This window comes from Bufo gargarizans, chromosome 4 (genome assembly GCF_014858855.1).
Source record: "Bufo gargarizans isolate SCDJY-AF-19 chromosome 4, ASM1485885v1, whole genome shotgun sequence".
NCBI classification, from domain to species: Eukaryota; Metazoa; Chordata; class Amphibia; order Anura; family Bufonidae; genus Bufo; species Bufo gargarizans.
Genome location: NC_058083.1, coordinates 115,291,518 through 115,311,275, shown reverse-complemented (window position 1 = coordinate 115,311,275; position 19,758 = coordinate 115,291,518).

Here is a 19,758-nt window from a genome sequence, read left to right as displayed (position 1 = left end):
CCCAGACACACCGTGGCAGTATGCAGTGGAGATGGAGGCAGGTATTCCTTCCGAGTCACTTGCACAAATGGCCTGATGCATGCTCACTTGCTTCCGTTATGACAGCCGAATTGTCACCATTTGGCAGAGGGATGACTTCTGGCTCTCCACCTTGTTGGACCCTCGCTACCAGTCCAAAATGGGGGCCTTTTTTACACCCGCTGAGAGGGAGGACTAACTGAACTACTATAGAGACATCCTATGTAGTCATTTGGCCACTGCCTATCTGCGCTATCGTTTATCCTCTTGTAGGTCTGACCGGTGGGGCCCTCTGTGCCAGTGGCGTACCGCCCATAGAGGCAGACCACGCCACTGCTATGGGGCCCGCGGCACTGGGGGGCCCGTAGCGCAGATAAGGCCCCGCCCACTCATGACCTGTAGCCGGCTATGCGGCTGCTTTTCTCCCCAGGGCCCCCCCCATGTTTAGCTGAATCGCCTCCCAGAGGCGCGGCTAAGGCCCTAGACACCCGCCCCCCTCCTCAGCGTGGTCTGCAAACACCCGATCCTCCTCTCGTCGGCGTCCCAAATCCCGCGCAGGCGCAGTGCCGGCGATTGCCTGCGCCTGCGCTCTGATAATACGGCTGAGGGCAACAGCTTCAACATCGTCACTGGGCATGCGCCGAGCCCAGTGACGATGTTGAAGCTGTTGCCCTCAGCCGTATTATCAGAGCGCAGGCGCAGGCAATCGCCGGCACTGCGCCTGCGCGGGATTTGGGACGCCGACGAGAGGAGGATCGGGTGTTTGCAGACCGCGGCGCTGAGGAGGGGGGCGGGTGTTGAGGACTTAGCCGCGCCTCTGGGAGGCGATTCAGCTAAACATGGAGGCGTTAGAGTTTTCATATTTAGGCGGGCATGGCACTTCAGAGGGGCACCGTGGAGAAAGAAAACCGCCCCTCTGGGCTCCAGTCCTTACAGCGTCATTTGCTTATCCTAAGAATCGATTTTTAGAAGAAAGGACAAGACTGACATGGAAAAGAAGAACACAGATGGAAAAAAGGTACTTTATTAAACATGGATCCATGAGTACCTTTTTTCCATCTGTCTTGTTCCTTTGATTGTGAGTCTTGTCATTTCTTCAAAAAATCGATTCTTATGATATGTAAATGACGCTGTAAGGGGCCCAGAGGGGCGTTATTCTTTCTCCACGGTGCCCAGGAACGCCCCTCTGAAGTGCCGTGCCCGGCTAAATTTGAAAACTAATAACGCCTCCAAGTTCATCTAAATCGCCTCCCAAATCCGATCCTCCTCTCGCTGGCATCCCAAATCCCGCGCAGGCGCAGTGCAGGCGATTGCCTGCGCTATGATAAGATGACTGACGGCACTACGCCTGCGCGGGATTTGGGATGCCGGCGAGAGGAGGATCGGGGTGTTTGCCGCAGAGCGGCACTTAGCCGTGCCTCTGGGAGGCGATTTAGATGAACTTGGAGGCGTTATTAGTTTTCAAACTTAGGCGGGCACGGCACTTCAGAGGGGCGTTCCTGGGCACAGTGGAGAAAGAATAACGCCCCTCTGGGCTCCTTACAGCTTCATTTACATATCATAAGAATCGATTTTTTGAAGAAATTACAAGACTCGCAATCAAAAGAACAAGACAGATGGAAAACAGGTACTCTGTTAAACATGGATTCACGAAAAAAAAATTGGGGGTAAATTGCTAGTGACAGATTCCCTTTAAGGCTACTTTCACACTTGCGTTCAGAGCGGATCCGTCTGGTGTCTGCACAGACGGATCCGCACCTATAATGCAAACGCTTAGATCCGTTCAGAACGGATCCGTTTGCGTTAACATGAACAAAAAAAAAAAACATATTTTTTTTTTGTTCATGATAGTGCAAACTTTACATTGAAAGTCAATGGGGGACGGATCCGTTTGAAAATTGAGCCATACTGTGTCAACTTCAAACGGATCCGTCCCCATTGACTTACATTGTAAGTCTGGACGGATCCGTTTGCCTCCGCACGGCCAGGCAGACACCCGAATGCTGCAAGCAGCGTTCAGGTGTCCGCCTGCTGAGCGGAGCAGAGGACAGACGGTGCCAGACTGATGCATTCTGAGCGGATCCGCATCCACTCAGAATGCATTAGGGCTGGACGGATCCGTTCGGTGCCGCTTGTGAGAACCTTCAAACGGAACTCACAAGCGGAGACCCGAACGCAAGTGTGAAAGTAGCCTAACATGGCACCCCAAATAAGGAGACCTGCAGGCTGCAGCAGATATCCCATGTGACAGGTCACCCCCAGGAAACCCCTAACAGTTTCTGTAGGTCATGTATAAATTTATTTAATGGGGGTGTGGCATGGGAGGAGCAAAGTCAGGAAGTGGGAGGGGCCATGGTGGGTAGTGGGCGGGGTTAAGGGGCCCAATTCAGATTTTTGCTATGGGGCCCAGTGATTCCTATGTACGCCTCTGCTCTGTGCTCACGTTTCACTGCCATGGCTGCTAGAGGGGGTTGGGGGGGCAGGAGCAGTACCAGCTCCATCAACAGCAACTTAAGTCTAGAGTCAATGATGAGCAGTTTTCTTCACCTGCTTACTTAAGAAACTATTCACCAGCAGCTGCAGGTAGACATAGAGCAGAACCTAAAGCAGCATCTGAACCATCAACCTGAAGATCCACTGGACAACTGGGCATCCAAACTGGATGTGTGGCCGCACCTGGCCGAGTTTCCCCTGGAAAAGCTGTCCTGCCTGGCTAGTCGTGTGGCATCAGAGTGGGTGTTTAGTGCGGCAGGGGACATGTTTTGCCTGTCCACCCAAAACATGGTGAGAATTACCTTTGTCAAGATGAATCAGGCGTGGATCAGACGGGATTTCCACCCACCAATGCCTGATGCATCAGACTAGATTATCCATGGTGCCACACCAACACTTTCACAAAAGAGACCGGTTTCTTCTGGCTACCTGCCTCAGCTACTATTATGATGCTGCCACCAGCCCGATGCCACACATCGGATGCCAAGTGTTACTTCTTTCACCTACCATCTTCAGATGGTACTGGTATTGCCACCCACCTCCACTCTATGTAACCTTGCCACTCTGTGGTCTCCTGATGCTGCTTCCACCTCCACACTATGTCACCTTGCCACTCTGTGGTATCCTCATGCTACTGCCACCTCCACACTATGTCAGCTTGCCACTCTGTGGTCTCCTGATGCTGCTGCCACCTCTAAACTATGTCACCTTGCCACTCTGTGGCCTCCTGATGCTGCTGCCACCTCCACACTATGTCACCTTGCCACTCGGTGGTCTCCTGATGCTGCTGCCACCTCCATAATATGTCACCTTGCCACTCTGTGGCCTACTCATGCTGCTGCCACCTCCACACTATGTCATCTTGCCACTCTATGGTCTGCTGTTACTTCTGCCACCTCCACACTATGTCACCTTGCCACTCTGTGGCCTCCTAATGCTGCTTCCACCTCCACACTATGTCACCTTGCCACTCTGTGGTCTACTGATGCTGCTGCCACCTCCATACTATGTCACCTTGCCACTCTGTGGCCTTCTCATGCTGCTGCCACCTCCACACTATGTCACCTTGCCACTCTGTGGACTGTGGTCTCCTGATGCTGCTGCCACCCCCACACTATGTCACTTTTCCACTCTGTGGCCTCTTCATGCTGCCTCCACCTCCACACTATGTCACCTTTCCACTCTGTGGCCTCTTCATGGTGCCGCCACCTCCACACTATGTCACCTTGCCTCTCTGTGGTCTCCTGATGCTGCTACCACCTCCACATGATGTCACCTTGCCACTCTGTGGTCTCTTCATGCTGCTGCTACCTCCACACTATGTCACCTTTGCACTGTGGTCTCCTCATGCTTTTGCCATCTCCACACTATGTCACCCTGCCACCCTGTGGCCTCATTATGCTGCTGCCACCTCCACACTATGTCACCTTGCCACTTTGTGGCCTCCTGATGCTGCTGCTGCCACCTCCACACTGTCATTGTGCCACTCTGTGGCCTCCTCATGCTGCTTCCACCTCACCAGTATGTCATAGGGCCACTCTGTGGCCTCCTCATGCTGTTCCCACCCTCCCCACTTCATGACTGGGCCACTATTTTGCCTTTCTGCCTGGATGACATAATCATTTATTTGACCTTTTTTCCGATCCCCCAAAAATGAAACTGACTTTCGTATATATGAAAATCCAAAAGACTTTATTATAAATATATATATATAAACAATACATACATGCATGATAAAAGAACGTAGCACAAGGCAGGACACACAGATGAGGAGCAGGACCCAAGGAGAGGCCGGGAGATCAGTGCACGAAAATAACAACAGGGAAGAAAGAATGCTAGCTAAAAAAACATACCTCAAAACCTCATGACAGCAACGCCCCAAACAAAGTGCAAAGGAGGCAATTGTAGAGATTGAGGTTAAAGTACAAGGACAAAATTAAACATACCCTGAGTGGTGCAAAGATCTCTCGGCCGACTCCTGACCCAACGCCGTTTCGCCAGTAAACCTGGCTTCTTCCGGGGATCGTCAGAAAGAAGGAAAAATTAGACGCACAACGAATCCTGTCTGTATAGCAACTGTAAGGCCTGTATGGTCCAATCAGAATTAACTTGTGATTTGGTAGCCAAAAGCAGGAATGGGTACAAAACACAGAAGACATGCAAATATTCCATTCACGTGTCATCTCTGTTTTGGATCCACTCCTGTTTTTTGGAATTAGCAATACTGATGGATTACTGACCAAATGGTGACCGAGTGAAGGCGGATGCTCAACAGACAGGATCAGTATTTTGTGGGTTATTGTTCTGACGGATCAGAGGAAGGGAAAAATATTCAGTGACGTCAACACAAACTTACTGCTGACACCCTCTCCACTCTGTCGGGGGGGCTCTACTTGTATAAGCGTTTAATAGAACAGGTTCTGTAGACATCTATGTTAAATCAGCTGACGACTATATAAAAGCAGTTTGCTTCTTCTTGGCGCTAAGATCCACCTGTAAGGCTGAGTTCATACTTGAGTTATTTGGTAAGTTTTGTGACTGCCCGAATGAGTGAAGTGTGCAGTGATTCTAAGAGCGACGCCTGTCATCTGCATGTCATACTGACTCACAGTATTATTTCACTACCACAGCAGACTGCCTATGCGTTGTACTGCAAGGCACAGTGTTCTACACCGCTATGAAGGCTCTCTGCAGCCAGGAAATAGCTGTTTTATAACGCGACTCACCGCAAATAAATTCGGATCGAACCAGCTGAATAATGTTTTTTTTTTATTCGCTCAACTCTAGCAATGATCATAGAACAGGGAAGTGTGATGCAGTACATTGACATTTCTGAGTACTGTATGTGAGTATATTAAGGAGTAGAGACATTTTACCAAACTAAATGTCAGCATTTTTCACCATCTTAATAATTTTTTAAACCAATTTGGATAGAATTTCAGGAACTTTATGTTGGGCTTGAACACATTTCCCTATTTCTAAAAGAGTCTGTAAGCTGGAGGTTGTAGAGATGATTGGTGAAAGATTTAGTTTCAGTAAAAAGCAAATATGTGGTCATATGATAGGCAAGCCATCATGCCCAGAAAACTTGTGTATTCTTAATCTTTATTGTAAATTCCATTTTCTGGTCTTTCACAGGAGTAGAGAAATGGAACTTAAGCTGTGATGAATTCATCACATGAGGAACACCAATAGACCCTGACAAACCTCAATGATTTATAGTGTTATCAATCAATTTCCGTCACTGTATCTGTCATTTTGTCAGAAAAAAATATCACAGTATTATGAGTTATTTTATCCAATGACTATAACAGGATCTACCATGGAGGTTCCAAACTGAGCCTACAACACAGATGTAAACAGAACATAAAGGCCTTATCCAAACCTTAAAAACCCACCACAATGTCCAGGCCCCTCATTTAGAGAATACTTACTATATGTTCATCTCTAAACTCCTTGAACGTCTTGTCTACTCTCACTTAATAAGCTATCTCTTTGCAAACTCTCTTCTTGACCCCTTACAATCTGCCTTTCGCCCTCTTCACTCTACAGAAACTGCCCTTACTAAAGTGTCTAACGATCTCCTAACAGCAAAAAGAAATAGTGACTATTCACTACTGATTCTGCTGGATTTCTCTGCAGCGTTTGATACCGTAGACCATAAACTCCTCCTCACCATGCTCCACTCAATTGGCCTTAAGGACACTGCTCTCTCTTGGCTCTCTTCCTATCTCTCTGGTCGCTCCTTTAGAGTATCATTCACTGGCTCTTCTTCTTCTCTTCTTTCTCTTGATGTCGACGTTCCTCAGGGCTCAGTACTAGGTCCTCTACTCTTCTCCCTCTATACAGCCCCTATCGGACAGACTATCAGTAGATTTTGCTTTCGATACCATCTCTATGCTGAAGACACCCAACTATACACTTCATCCCCTGACATCACCCCTGCTTTACTTCAAAACACCAGTATTTGTCTGGCAGCTGTCTCTAACATCATGTCCTCTCTGTATCTTAAACTGAACTTCTTGTCTTTCCCCCATCTACTAACTCACCTAAACTTGATATTTCAATTTCAGTCTGCATCATAACTCCTGTACAAGATGCCTGCTGTCTTGGGGCCACATTTGACTCTAATCTTTCCTTTGTTTCCCATATTCAATCACTTACACGCTCTTGTCGTCTGCATCTCAAGAATATCGCCAGAATCCGACTTTTTCTTATGGTGGAAATGGCAAAAACTCTTGTTGTTGCCTTGATTCATTCTTGTCTTGACTACTGCAACGCATTACTAGTCGGTCTCCCTCTCACTAAACTCTTCCCCCTTCAGTCTGTTCTAAATGCTGCAGCTAGGCTCATCTATCTATCCAACCGCTACACTGATGCTACTAGTCTGTGCCAGTCACTTCACTGTTGCCAATCCACTACAGAATACAGTTCAAACTTCTCACCCTCACCCACAAAGCTCCCCACAGTGCTGCACCTCCATATATCTCCTCCCTCATCTCCATCTACCACCCTACTCATGCTCTTCGTTCTGTTAGCGACCTAAGATTAATAACTTCCATAGTTCGTACCTCTCACTCCCGTCTTCAAGACTTTTCTCGAGCTGCACCTACTGTCTGGAATTCTCTGCCTCGGTATACTAGGTCAATTCACAACTTCTCGACCTTCAAACGTGCCTTAAAATCACATCTTTTCAGGCAGGCTTATCAAGCCACCTAAACTGACTATTCCCTGACTAAACCTTCCCCCATCCACTCCTCTGGCCTAAACTCGATCCTCTAGTAGTCCCAAACCTGAAGCAGATCAGCCGGCGCCACTACTGTCAGTTCAATAATGGCTCAAATCCTACTTCTCACTTAACTACCTTATGTGTCACCCCCAATTCCTCATAGATTGTAAGCTATTGCACGAGCAGGACCCTGACTCCTAGTGTTTCAGTTGCATATTAGCCAGTTACTTTTGTTTTGTACATGAACCCTATGAATTTGTAAAGCACAGTGGCGCTATATAAATACATTTTATTGTTATTATTATTATAAGATGCACCTGTCCATAAGACGCACCAAGGTTTTATAGGAAGAAAATAAGAAAATATATATTTTCATCAGACCTCTGCTCAGATGCCCAATCAGATCCCCAATGTTAATCAGACTTCAGAACAGACCCCCGATGTTAATAAGTCCCCCAATTAGACTTCAGATCAGATCTCCATGTAAATGACCCACAATTAGATCTCAGATCAGATCTCAATAAGTCCCCCAGTCAGATCTCAGATAAGACTTCCATGTGAATAACCGCTATGCTCAGATCAGATAAAAAAAATAATAATTACTTGTTCCAGGCCGTACCCTAGTACCCGATGCCTGTGTCCTTCTAGATCCCTCCACGGCCATTGCTGCATCTCCCCAGTGTGCACATCACAATTATCAATGGAGGGGTAGGGGGGACTGCAGCCAATAGCAGGCTGTAACGGAGACCTGCCCCCTTGCATCACGTGTAACGTCACACATGATGGAATTGGAGCAGGTCAGCGCGGCACTGCCTGCTATTGGCTGCCCCCCCCCCCCCCCCATCGACGGATGTTGTGATCTGCACCCTGGGAAGATGCAGCAATGGCTGTGGAGGGATCTGGAAGGACACAGGCATTGGGGATCGGGTAATTAGTCTCTGAATGAGTTTTCTTTTTAGGTGTGGATAACCCCTTTAAGGTGGCTTTAAACAGTCAGAAGACCCTAATGAATGATTAGGAACAACTGTTTTGATTAAGAAACGTAAGTTAGATTAAAGAATTTGTTTTAGAACGTAAAATTATTAATTTTGATATCATGCTATACTATATTAAAATAAAACTGTTTGACTTAAAACTCAGAAATCACAATTATCAGGACCGACTTAGATGAGCAATATAACTAGATTATGGCATTTGACATGTCTGTGTTGGTATACGCGCAGTGATAGACACACATGCACATCAAGTTCATTTAACTTTACAGATCTGAAAACCCCCCAGAAAATGGCATAGGTCACAACGTGCTAAAAACGCTAATTTGACATCTCAAGAGGCACCTCCTCAGTCACCTCTGCACATGAGACAGATTAAAACATTATTAAAAAGGTGCCCTGTTAAGCAAGAGACTGTCCCTGGATCAAGTAGGTCTGCCAAAATGATTGGGTTCAACTAGGGGGATCGTTACCAGAGAAATGGAAGAGGCCTGCTTAACCACTGCCCTGCAGGCATACCGTCTGTAATTGGCCCCTTCGCGTTTCAACACTCCCTAGGCTTAAAGGAACATGTGAGAGACCTTTGTGAGAAGTGGAATATTTAAATGTCTCTGTAGGCCTTCTACTTATTTGTCAAGTAATTATGGCACCAAAGCACTGTAGATGGATATAATACACTAGTGGAAAAGCTAAATTTAAAGTATGTATTCATCTATGTATATGTCTTCACCTAATATATACTTTGGATATTTCTCCTGCATACTAGCTGATCCAATAATATACAGTATTTAAGGGGGAAAAAGAAAAAAAATCTAGAAAAATAGCTGCAGTGAAGGGTGATTTTCTTATACAATGCCATATAAGGCTACTTTCACACTAGCGTTCGGGTGTCCGCTCGTGAGCTCCGTTTGAAGGGGCTCACGAGCGGACCCGAACGCAGCCGTCCAGCCCTGATGCAGTCTGAATGGAGTGGATCCGCTCAGACTGCATCAGTCTGGCGGCGTTCAGCCTCCGCTCCGCTCGCCTCCGCACGGACAGGCGGACAGCTGAACGCTGCTTGCAGCGTTCGGGTGTCCGCCTGGCCGTGCGGAGGCGTGCGGATCAGTGCGGATCCATCCAGACTTACAATGTAAGTCAATGGGGACGGATCCGTTTGAAGATGCCACAATGTGGCTCAATCTTCAAGCGGATCCGTCCCCCATTGACTTTACATTGAAAGTCTGGACGGATCCGTCCGAGGCTATTTTCACACTTAGCTTTTTTTTTGCCATTTTAATGCAGACGGATCCGTTCTGAACGGAGCCTCCGTCTGCATTATTATGAGCGGATCCGTTCAGAACGGATCCGCCCGAACGCTAGTGTGAAAGTAGCCTAAGCACTATCAGAGGAATTTATTAACACTTGTCTGCCATATGAATGGTATGCCAATCTCTCCTTCAGCGCAGTGGGTGCTAGGATCATCCACAGGGCACATTCTATTTAGGAAAGTCTGCTATAGGCTTACCTGTAGGCTAGACCTGATGTTCATTTCTGACACGTTCTACATTTTTGTTTTTTAAGAAAAAATAGCACACTTGTTTCATCGACATACTATTCAACTCAAACCGCTATATTTACACAGAAAAATCTGTCTCTGCAGGCTGTAATAGAAATGCTGTAGTGATGTACATCACTATGTAGAAATTCTGCACTACCAGAGACTTATGATGAGCCATTGACATGTCTTGGGCAAAAGTCTTTCAAGTGGCAGCCGGTATGATGTATTAGCCCTTGGGTATTTGTTTGACATCTTCATATGGTACTGCTCTGATGGCTATTACATAGTCATAGCATAGTCATACTGTATGAGACTGTTTACATAAAATGTATAGGGATAACATACTGGGAAAGGGAGTCCATCTTTCTCAGGATAGTCACTCAACATCCCATTGGGTAAGTTCTTAGTCATAGCTAAACTTTCTGTTGTCCGGGTTAAAAATCACAAGATCACTGCCCTAGTTCTTTATTTCAATACCTTTACCAAGACTAAGTGACTTGCTGGTACCACTCATATTCCTGGCAACCAGCACCAGGGGCATATGCTTACCAGTAGACCCCCCCCATCACCACCACCACCACCATAAGTGTCAAGTAGATTGTCAATTTCTTTTATCCAGAAGGGTGAGCAAGGAGGTGTTACTAGAGCATTAGCATTAGCATCACAGAATTACATGCACAAGGTTTCTACATGTAGAAGTCATCAGTGATTATTACTCAAGTCATTTAGCTGTCAAAATTTAGCAGTACTTCCCATCTTCGACTAAAGTTTAGCTTTTAATTAAAACTCAGTTTACAGTGCTGTGATAGTATCCAATGCTTTACATTGCAATTGCTTTTCAATCATCAGGATCCCTTGTCTCCATTAATTCAAGAGAAGTTGCTTTAAGGTCAAGTACTGTCTTGAAAAGTCTTCTGCTGAGCCAATAAAGTCTACAGCGCTTCTATGAATGTTCTCACAACATCTGAACGGGTACAGACTTGAAACTTGAATATTGCAGAACTGTTGTAAAATAAGACAATGTGCTAAGCCTTCCAATTATGCACATTTACAGTCTCACTTTTCTCCAGAAGTCTTCAGATAAAAGTTCCAACTAGAGATGAGTGAATTTCCTAAAAGTTTGATTCGGCTGATTCGCTGAATCAGATTCGCTTTGTGCCTTCGTGCCTGATTCGCTTCGTGCCGAATTACTTCGTCATGAAGCACATAGCGCTGCCCCCTTCATTGTACCCCTTAGATGCCACGTTCATACATGATCGCGGCATCTGAGTGTAAAATAACAATAAAAAAAACAGAATCAAACTTACCACCTTCATTTGCTTGCGACAGGCCGGCCCCCGCCATCTTGCTTAAAGATCTCGGCCGAAATCCTGTGTCGCTCGAGATTAAGTCAAGCAAGACAGAGGCTGGTGGCCCGTCGCGAGCAAATGGAGGAGGTAAGTTTAAATATTTTTGTTTTTTATACTAGTTCAGGTTAAATGGATTCGCTGACAGGAAGCACGAGCAAATTTGGCTTCTAGGCAAATCGAATTTATCCTGAAATTCGGATCGAATTCCACTTTTTGGGATTCGATTCACTCATCTCTAGTCCCAACATTCAGTTTTGGAGCAGAGCCTTTAAGTTTTGTCAATGACGTCTCTCCATTTCCAGCATTCCAGTGAAGTCTGTTACAAAGATTAGCCTCTTGCCTTCTTGCCAACAGTCTAAGTAAATATGGAAATAATAACTGTGGCGTTGTAAATAGGATAAATGAGACACGGCTGGGGAATCCTAGTTCTAAATTACAAGTTTTTTGGCAAGCCTCTCTTTTGAAGCGGCACCTAAATATACGCAGGTGCTGAAAGACCTCTGTTTGCAAGTGGTAGAGATAACACAGTGCTCACTTACAGAAAGTCCTGATGGGACCTGCCCCATTTCATGGTTCATCTGATGTTTAATAATAATAAGAAAAAGTATCTGGGGCAACGCTGCTTGATTTATAGCATTTGCATATGGGTACTGTGCCGAATTCCTGTTAACCAATGCACCCGACAAAAAAAAAAAAAGTGAAATTATTCTATTGAAGCTTCAGCAATAGTTTTAGTGCCTTGAGTATTAATTGAAATGCGTTACATTAAATTGTGTACAGAGGGATACTTTCAATATTTAGCTGTATGTATGCAAGCCATGGCCATCCTTGATCTGTTCATCTGAAGATTGCAGTGAAAACTGGGTCACCTGATATAACGTATCACAGAAGCTTCTGACAACCGTGGGATTAAGGGACGAGTCCTGTATTCTCTTTTGAGACCAGACAAGTATGGAACATTTCTTTGAATATCAATACAGAACATTTTATGTTTCATCTTTTTTGTCACTGTGAATGGTCAGAAAAAAACGCCCTACTTTCAGCTTTACAAAAAAGTCATAGATGTTTTCTACCATATCCTCTTAGGATTGGAACCTACATTGATCAGTGTTCTGCTCTCATAGTCTTACCAGAAACAAGACATGTTATGACTAAGACAAGGTCGCTTAGTGTAGAAAGCAAAAATGTATTAATTAGTTCTAATATCCCACTGTGCATCACTCATAAATATGAATGAATCAGTAGGGGCAGAAGCGGGGCAGCTATTAAAAGGGTTGTACCAAGTTTTGATTTTGACGTTATCCCCTATCCACAGAATAAGGGACAACTACGTCATCAGTGGGGGTTCTAAGGCTACTTTCACACAAGCGTTAATGTTTTCCGGTATTGAGATCCGTCATAAGGCCTCAATACCCGAAAAAAACACTTCCGTTTTGTCCCCATTCATTGTCAATAGGGACAAAACGTAACAGAACAGAACAGAATGCTCCAAAATGCATTCCATTCCGTTCTTATACCGGAGAGCAAACCGCAGCATGCTGCGGTTTGCTTTCCGTCCTGAGATGCGGAGCAAGACGGATTTCTCTGACACAGTCTGACACAATAGAAAACGGATCTGTCCCCCATTGACTTTCAATGGAGTTCATGATGGATCCGTCTTGGTTATGTTACAGATAATACAACCGGATCCGTTCATAACGGATGCATATGGTTGTATTATCAGTAACGGAAGCGCTAGTGTGAAAGTAGCCTAAATTTGGTGTGCCCCACTGCGCAACAATGATTTGCGGCGGTTGTACGGCGGACGGTCCTTAAAAGGTTAAGTTATACATGCAAAACCTATTCAGTTATAATATTAATGCATTATATTGCTGACATGTTCGCACGCACTCAGGCTGATGTCAGCAGTAAGTATATAAGGCAAGCTGGACAGATTTTGATAAAGTGATCTGTTATAGTGCTATCAGTTTTTAAACTTAAGATGGATAAACGCAAATGTGTTAATGATCCAGAAAATTTCTTCTACATATGTGGCAAATACACTACTTATGATCAGCGCAAGAATCTGACAAAGCGATTGCGTCTTCCAGCTTGGGATGCATTTGGGCTAGTAGTGCAGGACTTCCTTGGGAACAGACGAGCTGCAAACTATGCTGAATTAGTAGACAACATGCTTACAGCACATGAACAACTTGGCTGCCGAATGTCATTGATTGCATGCATTTCTTACATTCCCATCTTGACTTTTTCCCATCCAATTTGGGACACGTAAGTGACAAACATGGAGAGCGGTTCCATAAAGATATTTCTACAATGGAGAACAGGTATCAAGGCCGCTGGAATCCCAACATGATGGGGACTACTGCTGGTTTTTGCAACGGAAAAATATGACCGTTCACAAACGCAAAAGCAGATGCCTGAAGCACAATACAGCTCTGAACCCGGACAACCCCTTTAAGTGGTACAAAAGCAGGAAAACGTAACAGAACAGAACAGAATGCTCCAAAATGCATTCCATTCCGTTCTTATACCGGAGAGCAAACCGCAGCATGCTGCGGTTTGCTTTCCGTCCTGAGATGCGGAGCAAGACGGATTTCTCTGACACAATAGAAAACGGATCTGTCCCCCATTGACTTTCAATGGAGTTTATGATGGATCCGTCTTGGTTATGTTACAGATAATACAACCGGATCCGTTCATAACGGATGCATATGGTTGTATTATCAGTAACGGAAGCGCTAGTGTGAAAGTAGCCTAAATTTGGTGTGCCCCACTGCGCAACAATGATTTTGCTACTGTGAGAAAAACATGTGATTTATACTAAAATGAGCGCGCTGATTCCAAATTATTAACTCGGAATTTGCCTGACACGTCTAGATTTTAACCCCTTAAGGACCCTGGGATTTTACATTTTAGCATTTTTGTTTTTCACTCCCCACCTTCCCATAGTCCTATTTTTTTTATTTTTCTATTCACATAGCCTTATGAGGGCTTATTTTTTGCAGGACAAGTTGTACTTTCTAATGGCACCATTTACGCTCGCATACCTTGTAGTAGGAAGCTGTAAAAAAAATCTAAATAGGGTAGAATTGGGAAAAACACAATTTAATTTTATTTTTTTACACTGTACACTATGCGGTAAAATTGACCTGTTATCTTCATTCTCCAGGTCAGTACACACACCTGTATAATTTTTCTTGCGTTTTAACACTGAAATTCTTTTTTTTACCTTTGAGGATTTTTTTTTTTTCATAAATATATTCTGACCCCTATAACTTTTTTGTAGTTATGTGTACGGGGTTGTGTGGGGCTCATTTTTTGCGGAACAATCTGTTCTTTTGAGTGACACCAAATTGAAGTGTGTGTGACTTTTTGATCACTTTTTCTAAAAAAAATTATTGGGTAGTTGAAGTGATAGAAAATGGCAAATTGGCTGTTTTTATTTTTTTCCCGTTACACCATTTTCCGTATGCCATTAATATTGTTATTGTTTAATAGTATGGGCATTTTCACACACAGTGATGCCCATAATGTTTTTTTTATTGTTTAAGTATTTTTATTTTTATTTTAAGGAAAGGGGGACGATTTGAGCATTTTTTTTTATATTTGCAAAAACTTTTTTTTTTTACATTTTTTAAGTCACCTTGGGTGACAATAACTGTCAATCATTAGATTGCCTATTGTGTTCATTGATGTCTATATAGACACCATTGAACACTTCATTTGCACTATACCAAGCATGCTTTACTTGCGGCCCTCCAGCTGTTGCAAAACTACAACTCCCAGCATGCCCAAACAGCCTACAGCTATCAGCCTACAGCAGGGCATTGTGGGAGTTGTAGTTTTACAACAGCTGGAGGGCCTTAGGTTGAGCATGCCTGCACTATACCAATACAATGCTGCCACCTAGTGGCCTGTATAGGTATAGTCATCTAATAGGCACCAAAGCCTGCTTGAGGCTTCAGATAGATAAATGTAACAGGTTCCCCAATCTCAGTCGGAGAACGATGTTACCAAAGCGGAAGTGCATGGCTTCCACTTAGGGACTGCGCAGATGCCGTGGTCACATTTGAGGGGAAATGTATGTGATCGCATACATGTGCGGCGGGTCTCTGCTATTTAAAATTACAGAAACCCGGCGGCTGTGGCGCCCGCTGCACGTGCGAGTGGGCGCCATGTTTGGGGACCGGAGTTCCGCCGTAGTTGTACGGCGGACGGTCCTTAAAAGGTTAAGTTATACATGCAAAACCTATTCAGTTATAATATTAATGCATTATATTGCTGACATGTTCGCACGCACTCAGGCTGATGTCAGCAGTAAGTATATAAGGCAAGCTGGACAGATTTTGATAAAGTGATCTGTTATAGTGCTATCAGTTTTTAAACTTAAGATGGATAAACGCAAATGTGTTAATGATCCAGAAAATTTCTTCTACATATGTGGCAAATACACTACTTATGATCAGCGCAAGAGTCTGACAAAGCGATTGCGTCTTCCAGCTTGGGATGCATTTGGGCTAGTAGTGCAGGACTTCCTTGGGAACAGACGAGCTGCAAACTATGCTGAATTAGTAGACAACATGCTTACAGCACATGAACAACTTGGCTGCCGAATGTCATTGATTGCATGCATTTCTTACATTCCCATCTTGACTTTTTCCCATCCAATTTGGGACACGTAAGTGACAAACATGGAGAGCGGTTCCATAAAGATATTTCTACAATGGAGAACAGGTATCAAGGCCGCTGGAATCCCAACATGATGGGGACTACTGCTGGTTTTTGCAACGGAAAAATATGACCGTTCACAAACGCAAAAGCAGATGCCTGAAGCACAATACAGCTCTGAACCCGGACAACCCCTTTAAGTGGTACAAAAGCAGGAAATTACATTCTAAACGTTGTTAAAAAATATATATATTTGTGTAAGGGGCTTACGGTAGTACAGTGAAGAGCCCTGGGAAAGCAGGGAATGAGTGCAGTCGGTTGTGGTGTGCCGAAACCGAGGATGAGGTAGGCCTGAGAAAGAAGAGGGCCTACCCAAGGAAAAGATATGGAAGAAATGAGTTGTAATTGAGTGGAGTGGTGGGAGGGTCAAAAGCTCAGACCTCAATGATGCAGGAGCCAGGTAAGGGGAGTGCCCTAAATAGGCTGGAGGCGGACCTCAGCCCCTCCCACAAATCCAGGCAATCTGCCTTAATACTTGTGTAAGGGGCTTACGGTAGTACAGTGAAGAGCCCTGGGAAAGCAGGGAATGAGTGCAGTCGGTTGTGGTGTGCCGAAACCGATGATGAGGTAGGCCTGAGAAAGAAGAGGGCAAAAATGGAAATAACCAGTTTATTGTAACCCATTGATGTATCAATGGCTTAACCCGACATGTTTTGGAAAGCCACTCTTAACTCTTGTGTTGGATTGGGAATGTATTGCGCGTAAGCGGATGACTCCCAGCGCCCCAATCCCCTGATGACATGAGTGAGGATGTTGGCACTGGAGGCCGTGGACGTGGCTCCAATGCGAAAGGAGTGCCCTGAGTAGATGGCTGCGTTGAGGCCTAGTTGTGTGAGGGATGACCCGGCATGGGTCATGAAGGTGGTGGTGGTGAGTACCGAACCATGTAGTTGAAGTAGCGGTTGAGAGGGTAGAACTTGTGACGCTGATTGTGAGCATCCAGGACCCTGACTGGACACCATCTGTTGTGCGTGGGGTAATGAAATGTTGACGGGTAAGGACAGGATGTAGTGAACCATGTGTTTTGACAAGTGGGAGACAAGAAGACAAGGTGAGGTTCGGGTCGTGGAGGCTGTAGTGAATTTCCAGGAACTCAGGAATCCGTAGATGGCCAAGTAAATTGCCGTTTTGATGATGGAGTTGGTATCTGTTTCAAGAGGCGTGGCGTCCAGTAAGTCGGATAATGCTTTGAAGATATGATTTATTATGGGTAGCCTCTGGGCTGGACGTGCGGGTTCCGTTTCCTGAATGCCTCTGAGTATGGATTTGATCTGGTGCGAGGACATGAAGCTGATGTTATTGGGGTGTGTGATTAGCATATGATGTTGAAATGCCAGTGAGATATAGTTTGATGGTGTTGTATGACATGATTTTGAGGTGGCAAAAAGAAGCCAACCCCGGAAGAGACGTCATGACAAAAAGGGTGCGTGATGTTGTGTTCCAACAGGACCTGTTGAATAGTTTGAACGCTCTGTCGTGTGTTCTATGTGTATCGTCTGATAGTGCTGAGCGGGACAAAGACTGGCTATGCCGCATGATGCCTTCTAATCCAGAATGAGCTGTTTGAAATGATGGAGGCCGTGGGTGACGCTGATGGGAGAGCTTGATGAAATGCCTGAAATTTGACGCGAGACAGACTGTCAGCTGCCGTATTGCCCACCCCGGGACATGGAAACAATGTAAGAAGAAATTTTTTGCAAGCGGCCAACCAAGGAAGTCTCCGCAGAAACCTCACGATTGTGAGAGATTTGGAACGATCCTGTTGATGAACTGGCAGGTCGTATGGTTGTCTGAATAGCACCGGACCGACATGTTTGCCCCTGAATGACCCCACGCTACATCAGCCGCCCCGATGGGGTAGAACTTGAAAAGGCAGCGGAGAATCCCTCCAAACCCCGAACCGCAGGAGGCCAGCTGCCCCACAGCCAATCGTTCCCAAAAATGGCCGCGAAGCCTGTGGTAGATGCCGCATCTGACCAGATAGAGGGAGAAGAGTCCGACGGCTGAGGGAGAAACAAGCCCCCGCCACTCCAGGTGGACAGAAATCTCCCCCACATGCCCAGAGCTGCCTGCAGCGTGGGCATCCAGGGACACCCCGTGCAAGTCGTGTAGGAGAAAGGGGAGAGGTGCAGGAGCCGTGATATAAATAAGCGACCCTGAGGTGGATGCGCATGGCAAAGATCAGGGAGCCCAACAGGGACTGCAGTTCTTTGCGGTTGCCGGTGCTGAGTTGAAAGTAGTTGTCTATGTGGGCGAGAATGTCCTGGATCTTCCCGGATGGCAAACTGGCTTGCATTGAGGCTGAATCCAACTGGGTACCCAGGAAAGGTGATGACCGTGTCTGGCCCTTCTGTCTTCTTGGTGGCGATGGGTACCCCAGGTTCCTCCTCCGGTATTATGTGCGCCGGGCTGATTTCTTGGTCCTCCAGGCTAACGGTCGACGTGATCACTGGCAATCCGGCCGGTGACGCTGCCGGTGGTGGCCCTGCCAAGGAGAGGGTCGCGGTGACTAATTCCAGCCTCTCCAACCTGGCGTTGACTTTAGACATGGATGACATTTAGGGAGGACAGCATGGTATGTATATCCCCTGTGCTGGACTGGCTAGGTCCTTCCCCTGCCTCCCTGTTATCGATTGGCGTGCGCAGCAGCCGGAAAAGCTCTGCTTCCCTCGCCGTGGCGGGGAAGGGAACCTGCCGTCACCTTAACTCCGTCGTTATGCGCGGGATTGTCCAGGATCTGATGGGTGCTGGACTGGCTAGACCGTCTCCCTGGGTAGCAGTGACGGATCTAGCAGGGGTGCCAGGTAGGGAGAAGTTCTCTATCCCTTCCAGAGACATGGTAAAACAAAACAGTTGATTAGCTTGGGGAAACACAGGATCGTGCTGGTAAGCTAGCTAGGCCGGATGGCGAAAAATTATACTTGCATGGTGACAGATGAGGCCCTGCTAATTTGCCAAGCGGCCTGAGAGGCTCTACCTATGATTTGGCGCGAGGGGTTAATGAGGCCACTTGTGGTAGTGGCAGGAGCGTTGGCCTCTCGGTGACTGTAAGACAGGACTAGGGGAAGGGAGTGACAGGTGAGGCCCTCTCTATGCAACACGCGAGGCGGCTTACTAACGAGGTGGCGCGTTGGGCGGGTGCCTCTGTACGTTTGAGGCGGGGTGTCGGCCTCGCGGGACCACTAACTGCTGGCGAAGCCAAGAAGGGGGTAACCTAGTGGGATGATGGTGCCCCTAAAGCCAGCACGCTGACCCTGACGGGTTTATTCGAAATGTAAGGAAGACTTTTGTTAACGAGCAGGTGAACATACCTGGTGGTAATAAGATAGTGTGATGAAATGTGACAATGTACATGGTACATATGCATGACCCGGAGGATCATGACAGTTGTTCATGAAATGATAGCTTGCGCCTGGTGCGAGAAGAGACCAGCGCGTGGCGCATGGCCATGCACAAGTGGGAATGTGCGTTTTGCAATCCAATGGAACGTATTGGTCTGTGTCCTTTAATTAGCTTTTTTTTTTTTTCCATCGTGTGGGGCTGCTGGGGTGATGTTTGACTTTGGAGGGGCGTGCTGGAAGGCCCCCCTGCAACCTGCGCAGGAGGGGCCCCCTGTGTGACCGGAGCCCCCTGAGCTCAGCCGACCAGCCGGGCCGGACCGTCCGACGGCGGCCCCCCGTATCAGATGCGGCGCGCACGGCCGCCGGGACACCGCGCATGCGCCGACGGAATTGCCGCGCATGCGCAGAACCCCGGCCGCGCATGCGCAGACCAGGCACCAGGACGCGGCTGCGCGCCATTGGCCGCGCTGCAGGAGGAGCGGCAAAACAGGCAGGAGGCGGTTTGGGAGGGGATGTCTGTGCAGCGGTCAGCCCAGAGGAGGTTGCAATGAAATAGGGGTGTGCCGGTTGT